Raw genomic sequence first — 16,699 nt, forward strand, 5'->3', positions numbered from 1 at the left:
CATCCACTTGCTCCAGGGCCCATATGTAAATGTATATTTATATTTAGTGGCTGCGTCTGTGTAACCACTAATTCCCTGTTGGTCTGAGCTTACAACTCATGGTCACATCTGAGGAGTATTGCTGGCTGTACTCATTTCAGGACCAGATCTTTTCAAGGGGCAAGGTGGGATACCCCCAGCCTCCCTTCAGAAACTGGGGTTATCCCTATTGTCAGTTGCTTTATGGTAGAGCCAAGGTCCTAAGAGGGCCCACAAGATGCTGTTCTTTATGGAGGCAACCAGTGGTAGTGGAGAAAGGGATGCTTTAGAGGTCAAGGCCCATCTTATGTGTATGGGAATCCAAAGATTCCCTAACTAGGATTCTAGATGGTCAGATGGTGTGGGATTGACCGAACAGGACATTACTAAGTGGGCCAATCTCTGCCCTTATCCAACTTTTGTAGTCCTTTAGCTGATTATCTTAGATTTCCTCTTCATTGTTTAGTCATTGAGGATCATTTGTTGAGCCCAACCAGAGTTAGGTTTTGGGGATCTGTCTTCTTTGGGCCTTTCTGTTCAGCTGTCCTGTTAATTTGGTCTAAATCCAATCAATTACAGAATTTATGATGCCTTCTTTAGGCACTTCAACCATTATTGAGCACTTTGACTTTGCGTTATATGATTGCCCCTTATTTATGGATACGTGTATACCTGTATCCAGTACCCTAAACCCTAGCCTAATCTGGTATCTGTTACTTAGTTAAATGATGTGCCATCTAACTTGGATGTAGGTAGTCCCATGTATTAGGAAAGGTCTCACCAGATTTGAAGAACTGTGAGATTGACTTCTCAAGCTGGTATCTCTGGTTGCATTCCCCAGTAGGATTTCTTTCTTTCTTTCTTTCTTTCTTTCTTTCTTTCTTTCTTTCTTTCTTTCTTCCTTCCTTCCTTCCTTCCTTCCTTCCTTTCTTTCTTTCTTTCTTTCTTTCTTTTTACCAGAGCACTGCTCAGCTCCGGCTTATGTTGGTGCAGGGGACTTCTTGAGAGCCTCAGTCATGAAAGTCTTTTTGCATAACCATTATGTTATACCCCCACCCCTGACAGTAGGATTTCAATAGCAGCATAATGCAGGGTGGCAATTTGGTTGAAGTTGACAAAGTTGATGTGGTGGTAAGGAATCATAGAGAAGGAATTTCAAGAAGCATGAAACTATATAACTCTAGTATATCCTAGAGGCACCAGGACTAAGAGAAATGCAGGTCTTAAAGAGGATTCAAGGTGTTTGTTGTAGTCTTAGAGTTAAAATAGCAATAATTAATTATTATAGCCAGGTTGGATGGGGGGGGTTAGTATCTATATTAGTATACTTCACTATGATTTGAACACTTTTAGTGGTATCTGAACCTCTTTGTATTTTAAATACTTACATGGTCAAAAGGTCTTGACCTGTCTGGCCTAAAGCTATAGTTGATTCAGATGTTTGCAGAGCTATATTTTCAGACACAGTTTTAGAGATCCATAAACAATTGATCCCCTTATCATAGTTTGATCATTTTGCAAATCTAAGATAAATATTAGCAAGAGCTAGAAATTGTGCTTAGGGCTACAGTCTAGTAAGTTGGGGAAACTGAGATATTAAATCTATTCACCACCACCACCACCACCACCCCCCCGCCCCGCACATGTCATATTACTATTGGTAGGACTAAATAGTGATAGGACTAAAGTTTCACATCTTTCCCACTGTTGGGACCATGTGTAAGCCTGATAGAGCTTAGGGAGAACCACCCCCATCTTTGGATGGAGGTCTGAGAAGATAACCTCTTGGTAAGTCTCTCTCAACCGAGGTGAGCATAAGGGGAAAAACTCAGACTTGGTTCTTTCCTTCTTGACTCTCAGGCCCACAGAAACCCCAGTACTTCCCTCCATTAACTGCAGGCCACATGGCCACAGATTCACTTATTCAAAGTCACCTTCTGATCACAGAAGAACACACCTTATCACACACCTCAGACCCCAGACAAGAGAAATTCCAAACTCTATGGCTTTTTGATATCCATCTTCTTTCTGTCTCACCCTACGGGTTTAACCCCTATGCTTCTCTCAAATACCTTTGGATAATTAAGTTGCTTGTGTCATGGAGAATAACTGTCTTGTATCTCATCAATTCCTGTCATACCAGCCCACTACCTTAGGGGCATGCTGACCGTTAAGAAACCTGTAATTTCTGAGGGTCCCAAACAGAATTAACCCAGACCTAAAGACACCAAGACATATCATACTTAGAATGGAAAGGAATGAGGATAAAGAAAGGATCCTGAAGGCTGCAAGAGAAAAACAAAGAGTCACCTACAGAGGAAAACCCATAAGATTAGCAACAGACTTCTCCATACAAACACTACAGGCCAGAAGAGAATGGCAAGATATCTATCGAGTGCTCAATGAGAAAGGCTTTCAGCCAAGAATACTATATCCTGCTAGACTGTCATTCAGACTAGATGGAGGCATCAAAACCTTCTCAGACAAGCAACAGTTGAAGGAATCAACCATCACCAAGCCTGCCCTGAAAGAAGTTCTGAAAGGTCTCCTATAAACAACCAGACCACCATAAGTAGGACATATATCAAAACACTCTAAAACTCTACAAGAATGGCGTTAAAATATCTTCAATCTTTGATATCAATAAATGTCAATGGCCTGAATTCACCTATTAAAAGACACAGAGTAGGAAGATGGATCAGAAAACACAACCCCACAATATGCTGTCTACAGGAAACCCACCTAACTCAACAAGACAAACACAGACTTAAAGTGAAAGGATAGAAAACTATCATACAAGCCAATGGCCCACAAAAAAGGGCAGGAACAGCTATTCTCATATCTGACATGATAGACTTTAAAATAGATAAGACTGAAAAAGATAGGAATGGACACTACTTAATGCTCAGAGGATCAGTCAATCAAGAGGACTTAACAATTATTAACATCTATGCACCCAATGAGAAGCCATCTAAATACATCAAACTTTTACTGAAAGAGCTACAGCAATATATTAACAGTAACACAATCATAGTAGGAGACTTCAACACCCCACTCCCTCAACTTGACAGATCATCCAGGCAGAAAATCAATAAAGACATAAGGGAGCTAAATGAAGAAATAGATAAACTAGAAATACTGGACATTTTCAGAGTCATTCATCCCCAAAAACTGGAATATACATTTTACTCAAATCCATATGGGTCATTCTCAAGGACAGACCATATGTGAGGCCACAAAGACAGCATCAGCCAATTCAAGAGCATTGAAATCATCCCAAGCATCTTCTCAGACCACAGTGGAATTAAACTAAGACTTAACAATCCACAAAAGATTAGTAATAGTCCCAAAATGTGGAAGCTGAACAATACACTTCTTAACAAGTTCTGGGTCAAAGAGAAATAAAGGAAGAAATCAAAATGTTTCAAGACTTCAATGAAAATGAAGACACAATGTATCAAAATAATTGGGACACAGCTAAAGCAGTCCTAAGAGGGAAGTTCATAGCTATACAAGCACACATTAGGAAACAAGAACAAGCACAAATAAACAGCCTGATTGCACATCTTAAAGACCTAGAAGAAGAATAACAAAGGAACCCTAAAACAACCAGAAGGACAGAAATCACTAAAGTTAGGGCATAAATAAATAACATTGAGAATAGGAAAATCATACAAAATTTTGATCAATGAAAGTAAATGTTGGTTCTTTGAAAGAGTAAACAAAATCGACAAACCTTTAGCCAGAATCACAAAACAAAAAAGGAAGAAGACCCAAATAAATCGGATAGTAAATGAAAGAGGAGATATCACAACAGACACTGCAGAAATTCAACATATCATGCGAGGCTTCTATGAACAACTATATGCCACCAAGCTAGAGAACCTGGAAGAAATGGATGATTTCCTAGATACCTACCAACTTCCAAAACTAAGTAAAGAGGAAGTGGATAACATGAACAGGCCCATCACAGCTAATGAAATTGAAACAGTTATCAGAAATCTCCCCAAAAATAAAAGTCCTGGACCAGATGGTTTTACAAATGAATTCTACAAAACCTTCAAAGAAGAACTAATACCTCTACTTTTAAAAGTCTTCCAGAAGATTGAAGACACTGGAATACACCCTGCCAGCTTCTTTGAAGCCAGCATCACCCTGATACCAAAAGCAGACAGGGACACAACCAAAAAAGAAAATTACAGACCAATATCTCTGATGAACATAGATGCTAAAATATTGAACAAAATTCTAGCCAACCAGATACAGCAGTATATCAAAAAGATCGTCAATTGGGAATGTCAATTGGTCCAACCTCTGTGGGGAACAGTCTGGAGAACTCTCAGAAGGCTAGAAATGGACCTACCCTATGACTCTGCAATTCCCCTCCTGGGGATATATCCTAAGGAACCCAACACTTCCATCCAAAAAGATCTGTGTACACATATGTTCTTGGCAGCACAATTTGTAATAGCCAAATCCTGGAAGCAACCCAGGTGTCCAACAACAGATGAGTGGCTGAGCAAGTTGTGGTATCTATACACAATGGAATACTACTCAGCTGTAAAAAATGGTGACTTCACCATTTTCAGCCGATCTGGGATGGACCTTGAAAAAAATCATGTTGAGTAAAATAAGTCAGAAACAGAAGGATGAATATGGTCTCACTCTCAGGCAGAAGTTGAAAAACAAGATCAGAAAAGAAAACACAAGTAGAACCTGAAGTGGAATTGGCATATTACACCCAAGTAAAAGACTCTGGGTTGGGTGAGTGGGGAGAATACAGGTCCATGAAGGATGATAAATGACACAGTGGGGGTTGTATTGTTAAATGGGAAACTGGGGAATGTTTTGCATGTACAAACTATTGTATTTACTGTTGAATGTGAAACATTAATTCCCCAATAAAGAAATAAATTTAAAAAAAGAAACCTGTAATTTCTGTCATATTTCAACAATAATTAACTTCATTGCTTTTCTATTTTTTTTTCCTCCAGGGTTATTGCTGGGCTCGGTGCCTGCACCATGAATCCACCGCTCCTGGAGGCCATTTTTTCCCCCTTTTGTTGCCCTAGTTGTTGCAGCCTCGTTGCGGTTATTATTGCCATTGTTGATGTTGCTTTTGTTGTTGGATAGGACAGAGAGAAATGGAGAGAGGAGGGGAAGACAGAGAGAGAGGGGAGAGAAAGATAGACACCTGCAGACCTGCTTCACTGCCCGTGAAGCGACTCCCCTGCAGGTGGGGAGCCGGGGGTGCTTTTCTATTTAACTCATGTCCACTTTGCTAATAAACGGACTCTAGGATTCTGGGATTCTAGGACTCAGATTCTAGGCATGCTAAGAGTCCCCTGGTGTCTTTTACTTCGTGTCACCCCTGTCGTGAGCAAGAAAGAACCAGCCCGTTACCTTTCCCCTGGAGACCACCCCGCCGGAGAGGGAGAGAGATACCCCGAAATCCCACCATCAAAAGTCTGTGCCCTCCACACTAGGTAACCACTGTAGCTTTCCCAATTTAAATATGGGTGTGTTGTGTCTGTTTGCTTATTTTATGTGTGTGTGTTCATTTCTCTAAATCCCACATATGAGTGAGACCATTCTGTAGTTTCCCTTTGCCTACTTGATTATTTCACTAAGCATAATGTTCTCAAGTTTCATCCATTTTATCCCAAAGGATATAAAACCATCTTTTTTATTATTGCTGAGTAGTATTCCATTGAGTATATGTCTCATAACTTTTTTAACCAGTCATCTATGGAGGGACATTTTGACTGCTTCCAAATTTTTGCTATTGTAGATAATGCAGCTTTGAATACAAGGGTGCTTATATCCCTTTGAGTTAATGATATTATCTCTTTTGGATAAATGCCTAGGAGTGGGATTGCTGGGTCATAAGGTATTTCCATCTGTACTTGCTTCAGGATTCTCCATACTGTTCTCCATGAGGGTTCTACCATTTCACATTCCCACCAGCAATATATTAGAGTTGCTTTCTCCCCACATCCTTTCCAACGTTCATCTTCTCTTGTTTTGTCCATGAAGGCCATTCTTACAGGTGTGAGGTGGTATCTCAATGTGGTTTTAGTTTGCATTCTCTGATGATGAGTGAATTAGAGCATTTCTGCATGTGTCTGTGGGCCACGCATATCGCTTCAATGGAGAACTGTCTATGCATGTCCTCTACCCACTTTTTCATTAGTTTGTTCTTTTTCTTTTTGTTGCACTGACTGAGTTCTTTATAGGTATTTGATATCAAGTGCTTGTCTGAAATATGATGTGCGAATATGTTCTCCCATTTGCTGGGTTTCCTGTTGATGAAGTTTTCTTTTGATGTATGGAAGCTTTTTAATTTGATATAGTCCCACTTGTTCAATCTTGCCAATCTTTTGTTTCCCTTGCCCATGGGGTGAAGTCTCCAAATATGTCTTTAGTGTTGATATCATGAAATGTTTCACCAATATGTTCTTCTATGTATTTTATACTTTCAGGTCTGATATCCTGATGTTTAATCCATTTTGAGTTAATTTTGGTGTATGGAGTTAATTCGGTGGTCTAGTTTTATTTTTCTGCATGTGGCTGTCCAATTCTGCCTACACCATTTGTTAAAGAGACTTTCTTTGCCCCAGTGGGCAGATTTGGCCCCTTTGTCATAGATGAGGTGTCTATACAGTTCTGGGCTCTCTATCCTATTCCATTGGTCCATATGACCATTTTTGTTCCAGTACCACACTGTTTGGATTACTACTGCTTTGTAGTATAACCTGAAGTTGGGTATTGTGATGCCTCCATTTTTCTTCTTTTTTCCTTAGGAATGTGTTTGCTATTCGTGGTTTTTTAGAGTTCCACACAAATGTTTGAATAACCTGTTCAAATTCCTTGAAATGTATCATTGGAATTTTAATAGGGATTGCATTGAATCTATAGATTGCTTTTGGCAAAATTGCCATTTTAATGATATTTATTCTTCCAATCCATGAACAGGGGTGTTCTTCCATTTCTTTGTGTCATTCTCTATTTCTTTTAACAGTGTCTTATAGTTTTCCTTGAAAAGGTCCTTTACAGTATCTTTTGTTAGATTTATTCCTAGATATTTGATCTTCTTGGATTCAATTGTGAATGGTGTTGCTTCCTTCAGGTTCATTTCTTCTGACCTATCTTTTGCATAAAGAAATGCCACAGATTTATGGTTATTGATTTTGTAGCCTGCTACTTTACTGAATTTATTGATGATTTCCAGTAGTTTCTTGGCAGAGTTTCTGGGGTCTTCTAAGTATACCAACATATCATCTGCAAATAATGAGAGTTTAACTTCATCCTTTCCCATTTGGATTCCTTTGATATCTCTTTGTTGTCTGATTGCTATGCCAAGGACTCCCAGGACTATGCTGAATAAAAATGGTGAGAGTGGGCACCCTTGACTAGTTCCTGGTTTGATGGGGAAAGCTTTCTATTTTTCCCCATTGACTATGGCGTTAGCCATGGGTTTATCATATGTAGCCTTTATTATGTTAAGGAATTTTCCTTCCACTGCCAGTCTCTCGAGGGCCTTTATCATAAATGGGTGTTGCACCTTGTCGAATGTTTTTTTATGCATCAATTGATAGAGTCATGTGATTTTTATCTTTCCTGATGCTGATATAGTGGATTACATTTATTGACTTATGGATGTTGAACCATCCCTGTTCCCCAGGGATGAATCCCACTTGATCTTGGTGGATTATTCTCTTAATATATAGTTGTATCGCAACTTAATCAACGCAACGAGTGCCACCCCAGCATGCTTCACTTCAGACAGTGTCCAGAGACTTTAGGTGTGCAACGACAACCCTTCAGCTTCATCACTCTGGTGAGACCTTTCCTTTCATAGTATTCTCTAATTCCTTCCCAGGTGGTTCACTTCCTAACAGAGTCCCAAAACCTAGATATAGACCAGGTTCCAGGAGATAGAGCATATGTTCACACGTATCCATAAACTAGGGCAAAATATATACCTGAAAGCAGTAGTACACTAGAGTTTGCAGTGAGTACCCCCCAACACTTCATCTCCACTATTCCAACCTTTGGGTCCATGATTCTTCAACAATTTGTTTGGCTTTATATGTTAACTTTCTTCTCAGCCACCGGGTTCCAGATGCCATCAGGATGCCGGCCAGGCTTCCCTGGACTGAAGACCCCACGAATGCGTCCTGGAGCTCCGCTTCCCCAGAGACTCACCCTACTAGGGAAAGAGAGAGGCAGACTGGACGTATGGATCGAAGAGTCAACGCCCATGTTCAGTGGGGAAGCAATTACAGAAGCCAGACCTTCCACCTTCTGCAATCCACAACGACACTGGGTCCATGCTCCCAGAGGGATAGAGAATGGGAAAGCTATTGTGGAGGGGATGGGATATGGAGATAGGGTGGCGGGAGTTGTGTGGAGTACACCCCCCATCCTATGATTTTGTTAATGCCTCCCTTCTTAAATAAATAAATTAAAAAAATAAAATAAAATGTGTTGTTGTATTTGCTTATCCAAAATTCTGTTGAGGATCTTTGCATCGATATTCATCAGGGATATAGGTCTATAGTTTTTCTTTTTTGGTGGGGTCCTTTCCTGCTTTGGAGATCAGAGTGGCATGAGCCTCATAGAATGTATTTGGGAGTGTTCCCTTTCTTCTATTTTCTGGAATAATTTGAAGAGGATGGGTGTTAGTTCTTCTTTGAATGTTTTGTAAAACTCATTAGTATAGCCATCAGGACCTGGGTTTTTGTTCTTGAGTAGACTTTTGATTACTGTTTCAATTTCTTTACTAGTGATTGGTCTGTTAAGCTTATCTGCTTCCTCTTGTGTCAAGGTTGGCAGTGGGTATGACTCTAAGAATGTGTCCATTTCTTCTAAGTTGTCAAATCTGGTTCCATACACGTGTCCCGTGTCCACAATATTCTTGCATAACCTTTTGAATCTCTACCTCATCTGTTGTAATATCTCCTCTTTCATTTCATTTTGCCATAGCATTCTCTCTTTTCTCTTGGTGAGCGTAGCTAGCAGTTCATCTATTTTTTTGTTATCCTTTCAAAGAACCAGCTCTTGGTTTCATTAATCTTCCTAATGGTCTTCTTGTTTTCTATTTCATTGACTTCTGCTCTGATTTTGACAATTTCCTGTCTCCTGATGACTGTTGATTCTTTTTGTTTCTCCACTTCCAGTTGATTGAGGTTGGTTGTTAGATGGTTTACTAGTGATTCCTCCTGTTTATTAATGTGGGCCTGTGTTGCTATAAACTTCCCTCTCAGCACTGCTTTTGCTGCATCCCATAGAGTCTGGTAACTGGTTTCTTCATTTACACTGGTATCGAGATACTTCTCAATTTCTTTTTTATCTTTTCAATGACCCATTTATTGTTCAGCAGCATATTTTTTAGTCTCCAGGCTTTGGGAGAATTTCTTTCCCTTGTTTGGTTGATTTTTAACTTCATGCCTTCATGGTCTAAGAGGATGCATTTTATAATTTGAATATTTACATATCTGTTTAGATATCTTTGTGGCCCAGCATATGGTCAATCCTTGTAAATGTTCCATGTGTACTTGAGAAGAATGTGTATCCATTGCTTTTGGGGTGGAAAGTTCTGTATATTATCTATTAGGTCCATTTCATTTAAGTTAGCTATTTCTCTATTTTTTTTTGTCAAGATGTTCTGTGTCTTAGCAGCCTGCAAAATTTTCTCCTTGTCATTGAGTTTTGATAATTTTACAATAATGTGCCTTGGTGTTGGTTGTTTTCGATTTGTGAGGCTGGGTGATCGATCTGCCTTTGAAATAGTTATGTTCTGAAGATTGCCTAGGTGAGGGAAATCTTCATCTAAAATTTCTCTGAAAATTACCTCTGGACCTTTGACACGGTCTACTTCCTCAGGTATCCCTATAACTCGGATTTTCAACCTTTTAATGGAGTCTGGAATTTCACAGAGTAGCTTCATTCTTTCTAAACCTTTCCTCTCCCTCATCTTTGTGCTGATTGTGTCTTATAGATTGGAAAGTCTTTCTTCTGCATGTGTGAGTCTATTTCCTAAGCTTCCTACCTGAGATTGAACTGCACTAAAGGTGTCTTTTAGTCCTTGCAGTTCTGTTTGAAATTTTTCCTCCATGTTGCTTAACTGCTTTGTGAACTTTGCTTTGAGTTCTTCTTTCTCGCTTTGTAGCTTCTTATCAAATTTCAAAGTAAAACGCTCTTTCTTTTTTTTTAATATTTATTTCATTTATTTATTCCCTTTTTGTTGCTCTTGTTGTTTTATTGTTGTAGATATTATTGTTGTTGTCGTTGTTGGATAGGACAGAGAGAAATGGAGAGAGGAGGGGAAGACAGAGAGGAGGAGAGAAAGATAGACACCTGAAGACCTGCTTCACCACCTGTGAAGCGACTCCCATGCAGGTGGGGAGCCGGGGTTCGAACCGGGATCCAGTCCTTGTGCTTTGCGCCACCTGCGCTTAACCCGCTGCGCTACAGCCCAACTCCCTAAAACGCTCTTTCAACTCTTGCTTATATTCTTGTAGAGTTCTCATAAGCTTTCTATAGTCTGTCTCTGATAGACACTCTGCATATGGAATTTCTTGGATTTTGTCTGATTTACTTCTCTCTGTGTGATGTGGCATGCTGTTAGACTGTCTACCTCTTTGTTCTCAATGTATGGTGCTGGTTATTGTTGGCCAGCAGGTGGTGCTGTTGTAGGCTTAGCTTTCCACTTACTTGAATCTGTGGTGGGGGTGGGTGGGGGGAGGGGTGTTTTGGGCTATCATGTGGGCTGAGTTTTTTCTTTGTTTTAAACTCAGACTGAGAAAAGCAAAATCAAACACTCACAAATAATAATAATAATAATAATAATAAACACTGAGTTAAATATTTAGAGGTTTTAAGCTCCAATTTCTTTTCTTCTGGGGTGTCTGATAACAGTGTTACTCTCTGAGATGGTGCAGGTTGGTGCCCACCATCTTCCACACAGAGCTCTCATTTCGCCGAACTGTGTCTTCCAACCCACTCCCGTTTCCCCATCCATGTACGCTGGCACCCACCTGAGGGTGTGGGTTTTTTTCAGCTGTAGATTATGTGTCCAATTTGATCTCTCGTTGTATACAATAGTTGTATTGGGGAGAGCAAAGGTCTGATTGCAGCTACTCCATAAATCATGCCTCCCAGAACTGTGGGCAGAATTTTTTTCATTAGTATCATAATGATGTGTGTTTAGGAGACACACATCCAAATGTTAATATTTCCCCCCTTTCTTCCCCCTATTATATCTTACTTGATAAAATGGAGACAAATTGAGAGGGAGGGGAAGATAGAAAGGGAGAGACAAAGATACCTACAGCCCTGTGTCTACCACTCATGAAGCTTCCTCTCTGCAGGTGGGGAGCAGGGACTTGACCCTGGGTTCTTGCTAATGATGTTGTGTATACTCAATCAAGTGTTCCACTGCCCAGTCCCCCTCATATGCCAGGTTTTTAAAAATATATGATGTTTATTTACTTATGAATAGATACAGAGATACTAGAGGGTAGAGAGATAGATAGGGACAGAGACAGAGAAATACCTGCAGCCCTGCTTCACCACTTTTAAGACTCTCCTCCTGCAGGTGGTGACCAGGGGCTTAAACCGGGGTCCATGCACACTGTAATGTGTGCACCTAATCAGGTGTGTCACCGCCTGCCCACCCCCCATCTTTTACATGGTATTATTGTGTGTGCTCAACCAGGTGCACCACTGCCCAGACTCCTGCTTTTGCTCTTAACCCCACACCCACCACCTTTTTCACTCCTGTATCTACCCATAAATCTCTGTTCTTCCCACAACGGAAGTTGTGTCCTGAACTTTGCTTACTTGTTTGTTGTTTTTACCAAAGCCCTGCTAAGGTCTACCTGATGGTGGTGCTGGGGATTGTCTCTGGGCCCTCAGAGTCACAGGTCCAGTGACACCCCTCAAACCCCAGATTCAGTGACACCCTTTGTCGTATGCTTTACATTGGCTTGTTCTAGCCCTCTCCCCGCCAAGAGAATTGGATCAGGCCTGCTAATTTCGCGGGCCCGCTTGGCCCTGCCCCGAAGGAACCCCGAGAGAGGGTTCCTGAGTCCAAAGGTTCCTGAGTTCGAGAGTGCGAGAGTTCCGAGAGTTCCGGAGTTCCTGAGTTCGAGAGTTTCAGGGTTCGAGAGTAAGAGAGAGTGCCAGAGAGACAGAGTTCCTGGGTTCCTGAGTCCGAGAGTTCCAGAGTGAAAGAGTTCCTGAGTTTCTGAGTTCGAGAGTTTCAGGGTTACAGAGTAAGAGAGAGTTCCAGTGTGTCAGATTTTCAGAGGGTTCCCCAGTACGAGAGTTCCAGAGTGCCAGAGTTGGAGAGTTCCTGAGTTCCAGAGTAAGAGAGTGCTTGTGCCGCCGCAAAGAGACAGCGGAGTTCTGTTTGGTGATTAGTTTGTCTTAGTTTGTGAATCTTTGTTCCTGAATAAAGAAATACAGCTGCCCTGCCCAGCCACTGTCTCCGCGTCTCTGTTACCCGCCCGTGAAGCTAGCCGGCCCGGCCAGAGCCTCCCGAAATTTTAACAACAACCCTTCAAGCTCCAGGTCAATGTCAGACAATGGTTTGGGAAGGGTTCCAGTGCCAGCCCCAGAGCAGGGCAGGTTTATGGCTGACAGGGGCTGGAGCAGAGTGTTACCCTTACCTCAGCCCAGTGAACTTCCCAAAGACAGGGAGGTGGTCAGAGAACAAAGGAACTTTCCCCAGGAATCAGGGTATTTCCTGGATGTACACAGAGAGAGACACCCCAAGTCTACTACCTCCTACCAACAGGAGCCCAGGGCCATTATTCCAACCTGGAAAAGACCAGAGAACCAGAGAGGGAACAAGACCCCCAATGCAGGAGTGGTCTTGTGTGGGACCTGGACATGAAGGGCCAGGGTCCCCCTGTCCAGCTGGGAGGAAGATGGGGTCCCATCCATTGAATAGCAGAGGAGGCAGCCTTGCCCAGCTGGGGACCGCAAGGTTGACACAGGGAGGGAAGATGGGGGGTCTTGCTGAAGTTTGAGCTGTCTGGGCATCTTTCCCTTTCTTACGTTGCTGCCCAAGGTCACAGCCAAGCGGCTCATCCTACAAAGTCTGAGACAAGCATTCCCTGCTTTATCTATGGTCCTTTTACCCCAGCTGCACAGTGCTCGCTCCCCAATCCCCATGTCTATGCAGGGAGCACCAGGCACACCTGCTCTGCTTCGTACCTCTCTCTATCTGTGTGTGTGTTTGTGTGTGTGTGTGTGTGTGTGTGTGTGTGTGTGTGTTTGTGTGTGTGTGTGTGAGAGAGAGAGAGAGAGAGAGAGAGTGTGTGCACAATAGACCTATAAGCATTTTCCAAACCTCAGGTGCTGACTAATTTTGCTGAAACATCCCTGCTTCGGGCATCTCCCGCCTCAGGCTGCCTGCATGTCCTGACTTCACAGAACAGAGTTTAATCAAGGTCTTGGCCCCCCTCAATGAGAGATCTGGTCCTCCAGGCTCCAGAAATTCAGCCTCATTTCTTCTCCTTCTTTTCTTTCTTTCTTTCTTTCTTTCTTTCTTCTCCTTCTCCTCCTCATCTTCCTTTTCTTCCCCTTTTTCTAGAGCTGGGGCAACTGGCTTGTGTTATGTCACTGCTCCTGGGCCCACATATTCATTCACAGAGACAGATGGGCGGTGAGAAGCCAGAGCACCTCAGCTTCCCCCAGTTTGCAGCCCCTTTATTGGTTACCAGCACTTACACCTGGCTGTGTACATGGCAAAAGTGGGACCTCTGCCCAGTGAGATGTTTTCCTGGCTCTGCTCATCCGTGTTTCTGTCTAAGAAGTCACCAGAATGGCCTTCTATGAGGCCAGGGAAATAGCTCACTTGGATAGTATTCTGTTTTGCTATGTGTCTGACCCAGGTTCAAGCCCACCCTCCACTGTATTCAAGGAAGCTTCAGTGCTATGCCCTCCATGCCCACCCAGTGTGTGTGCCTCTCACTCCCTTTCTTTCTCACTCTTTCTCTGAAAAAGTCAGCATGAAAAGAGGAAGCCTTAGAAATGTTCAGAAAGAAAAGAGTAGAAGGAATGACCTGTGCCCTACAACCACATTCTACCCTGGACTCTGCGTGTGTTGTCTAGGAAGATGAGCTCCATGACTTTGATGCCTGAGGCTCTGAGGTCCCAGGTTCAGCCCCCAGCACCACCATCAGACCAAGCTGAGCAGGGCTCTGATATAGAAGAAGGAGGGGGAGCCCAGGAAGAGAACCTGGTGACATTAGCCAACAGGATCACAGTAGCAGGTCCTGGCTGAGCTGGCCCCCACATTCCAGAGAGCCAGGGAGCCCAAACCCCTGAGACAGACACAGCCCCACATCCAGGCCCACACTGAACAGAAGATGCTGCCAGCTATCACAACAGTATGAATGAAGCTGCCACTCTGTCATCTGAAAAGGCAATGGCACCTCACCCAAAACTCAGCTGGAATCCTTGAAGAGCACAAACCAGCTCTTGCTGGGGGCTGTGTGGGATGGGAAGGATGCAGATGGCTGCTCCTCCTGGCACGCAGACATGTCTCACGGTTTGGATGTGGGTTGGCAAGATAGTGTTCCAGGCCTGGAACTGCCCCCTCAGCTTGTTGGGCACAGAACAGTGGCCACAGCCCCAGGCACGGACTCCTGCAATAATGTACCCAAGACCCCGGGTGGTGGTGGGAGATAGAAGGGGTGTTCAGGCCTTCCTCTCCACTGAGTCCACAGGGCCAGGAGTGTGAAGAGCTCCTGGTTTCAGGAGACATACAGGCCATTAGGGGACTGGCAGAGAAAACCCAGACCCCTACAGCCAGATGGCACAACTCCTGATCCTGGCAACCTGCTCTTTGCCTGTCCATTTCTCCCTCTGATTAGGTCAAGTGTCTTTTCATGCACCCTCAGGTTAGTTCAGAAAAACACAGCAGCCTGGGCTGAGTACTGGCTCATCCTGTAAACTACAATCATCGCCATGTGCAAGGACCCGGGCTGAGTACTGGCTCATCCTATAAAGCACAATCATCTCCATGTGCAAGGACCCAGGTTCAAGTCCCGAGGCCACACCAGCAGATAGAAAACTTCACAGGTATTTCTGCAGGTGTCTTTCTCTGTCTGTGCTCTCTCTCTCCTTCCCTATCTCCCCTTCCCTCTTAACATCTCTGTCTCTCCCTAAACAAATAAAATTTGTAGGAAACAGATTTTAAAATAAAGAAAAACCTCACAGTGAGCACCAGCGATGTGCAGCATTGCCTGCTGGGTGGACATGAACAGAGTGGACCTGTCCCTGCTTTACTTGGTTTGGGGTGGGGAGACCTCTCTCACTGAGCACGAGAGGAGGGTGGGTCTGAGAAGCAAGTGCAGTGTTGAAAAGGGAGAAAGGGGAGCTTAAATAACCCAGGTAAGGGGACCCACTAAGGGTCCCAACCAGCCCAGTGCCAAAGAGAAGGTGAAGAGGGGTGGAGAAAGCAAGAGTTAAAGAGGGAGGAAGTACAGAGTCTGTGCACGGAAGGGGTGTGGACAAGCACAGGGAGGAAGGAGGCCTTGTGAGTCTCAGGCTCTGGGTAAGCAACTCACCAGAAAGGTGGGTCTGATTCCCAAGAAGAGAAAAAGAAGTGCAGGCATAAAAGCAATGACTGGGTCTCATGCATCTGCAACGGGTGAAGCTGGAGTTACAGAAACTGTAATTAAAAGGCAGTCAATCCTCCTTGCAGCCATCCCTGGCCCAGAATTGACAGGTTGGGGGTGCGGGGCAGAGGAGCCAGGGAATTCAGCTTCAGCTCCCAGGTGAAGACAGTGACCACAGTGACAAAGAAGATGAATGGTCCCCAGTGGTGGGTTTTACAAAGGGAGAACTGACAGCTGAGGAAGTCACAAGCATTGCAGCAGAGACCAAGGCAGCCAAAGCAGGAAGGAAGCACCTGCATCAAAAAACAATCAAAGGGGTTGGGAGGCAGCACTGTGGATAAAATGCTGGGCTCTCAAGCAGGAAGTCCCGAGTTCAACCCCCAGCATCACATGTGCCCGAATGATGCTCTGGTTCAACTCTACCCCCACTAACAAATAAATCTTTTTATTTCCTTCTTTCTTTTCTTTTCATTTCGTTATTTTTCTTCATTGTTATACCTGGGACTGCTCCTGGTGGCCATTTTTTCCATTTTGTTGGGTTAGACAGAGGGAAATTGCAAGAGAGCATTGGGAGATAGAGAGAGAGAGATAGGCACCTGCAGGCTGGAAGTTTTACCACTTGTGAAGCATCCTCCCTGCAGGTGAAGAATCAGTGCCTTGAACCCAGATGTTGTGCTGTTCATCGGCTTATGTACTATGTGTGTTCAACTGGGTGCACAAAGACCTGGACCCCAATAACTTAGTCTTTTAAAAAAAAAGTGAAATTAACAGTCAAGCATTTTACTAGTGAAGAATATTCAGGTTTTTCCAAAGCAGGTGTCTGACAGAGAAACAATGACAGAAGCCAGAACTCCCACCTTATGCACTCCATAAAGAATTTTGATGCATACCCCCAGAGGGGTAAATGGTAGGGAAAGTAAATGAGAGGAATCTATACCCCCATTCCACCAGGAATCTTGTTTGTATACCATCAATGAAAGGGAATCAAATCTGGAAAACCCCACAGAAAGACAAGCATGGTTTCGCTCACCTGAGACTCAAGA

Source organism: Erinaceus europaeus, chromosome 14 (assembly GCF_950295315.1).
Source record: "Erinaceus europaeus chromosome 14, mEriEur2.1, whole genome shotgun sequence".
Classification (NCBI taxonomy): Eukaryota; Metazoa; Chordata; class Mammalia; order Eulipotyphla; family Erinaceidae; genus Erinaceus; species Erinaceus europaeus.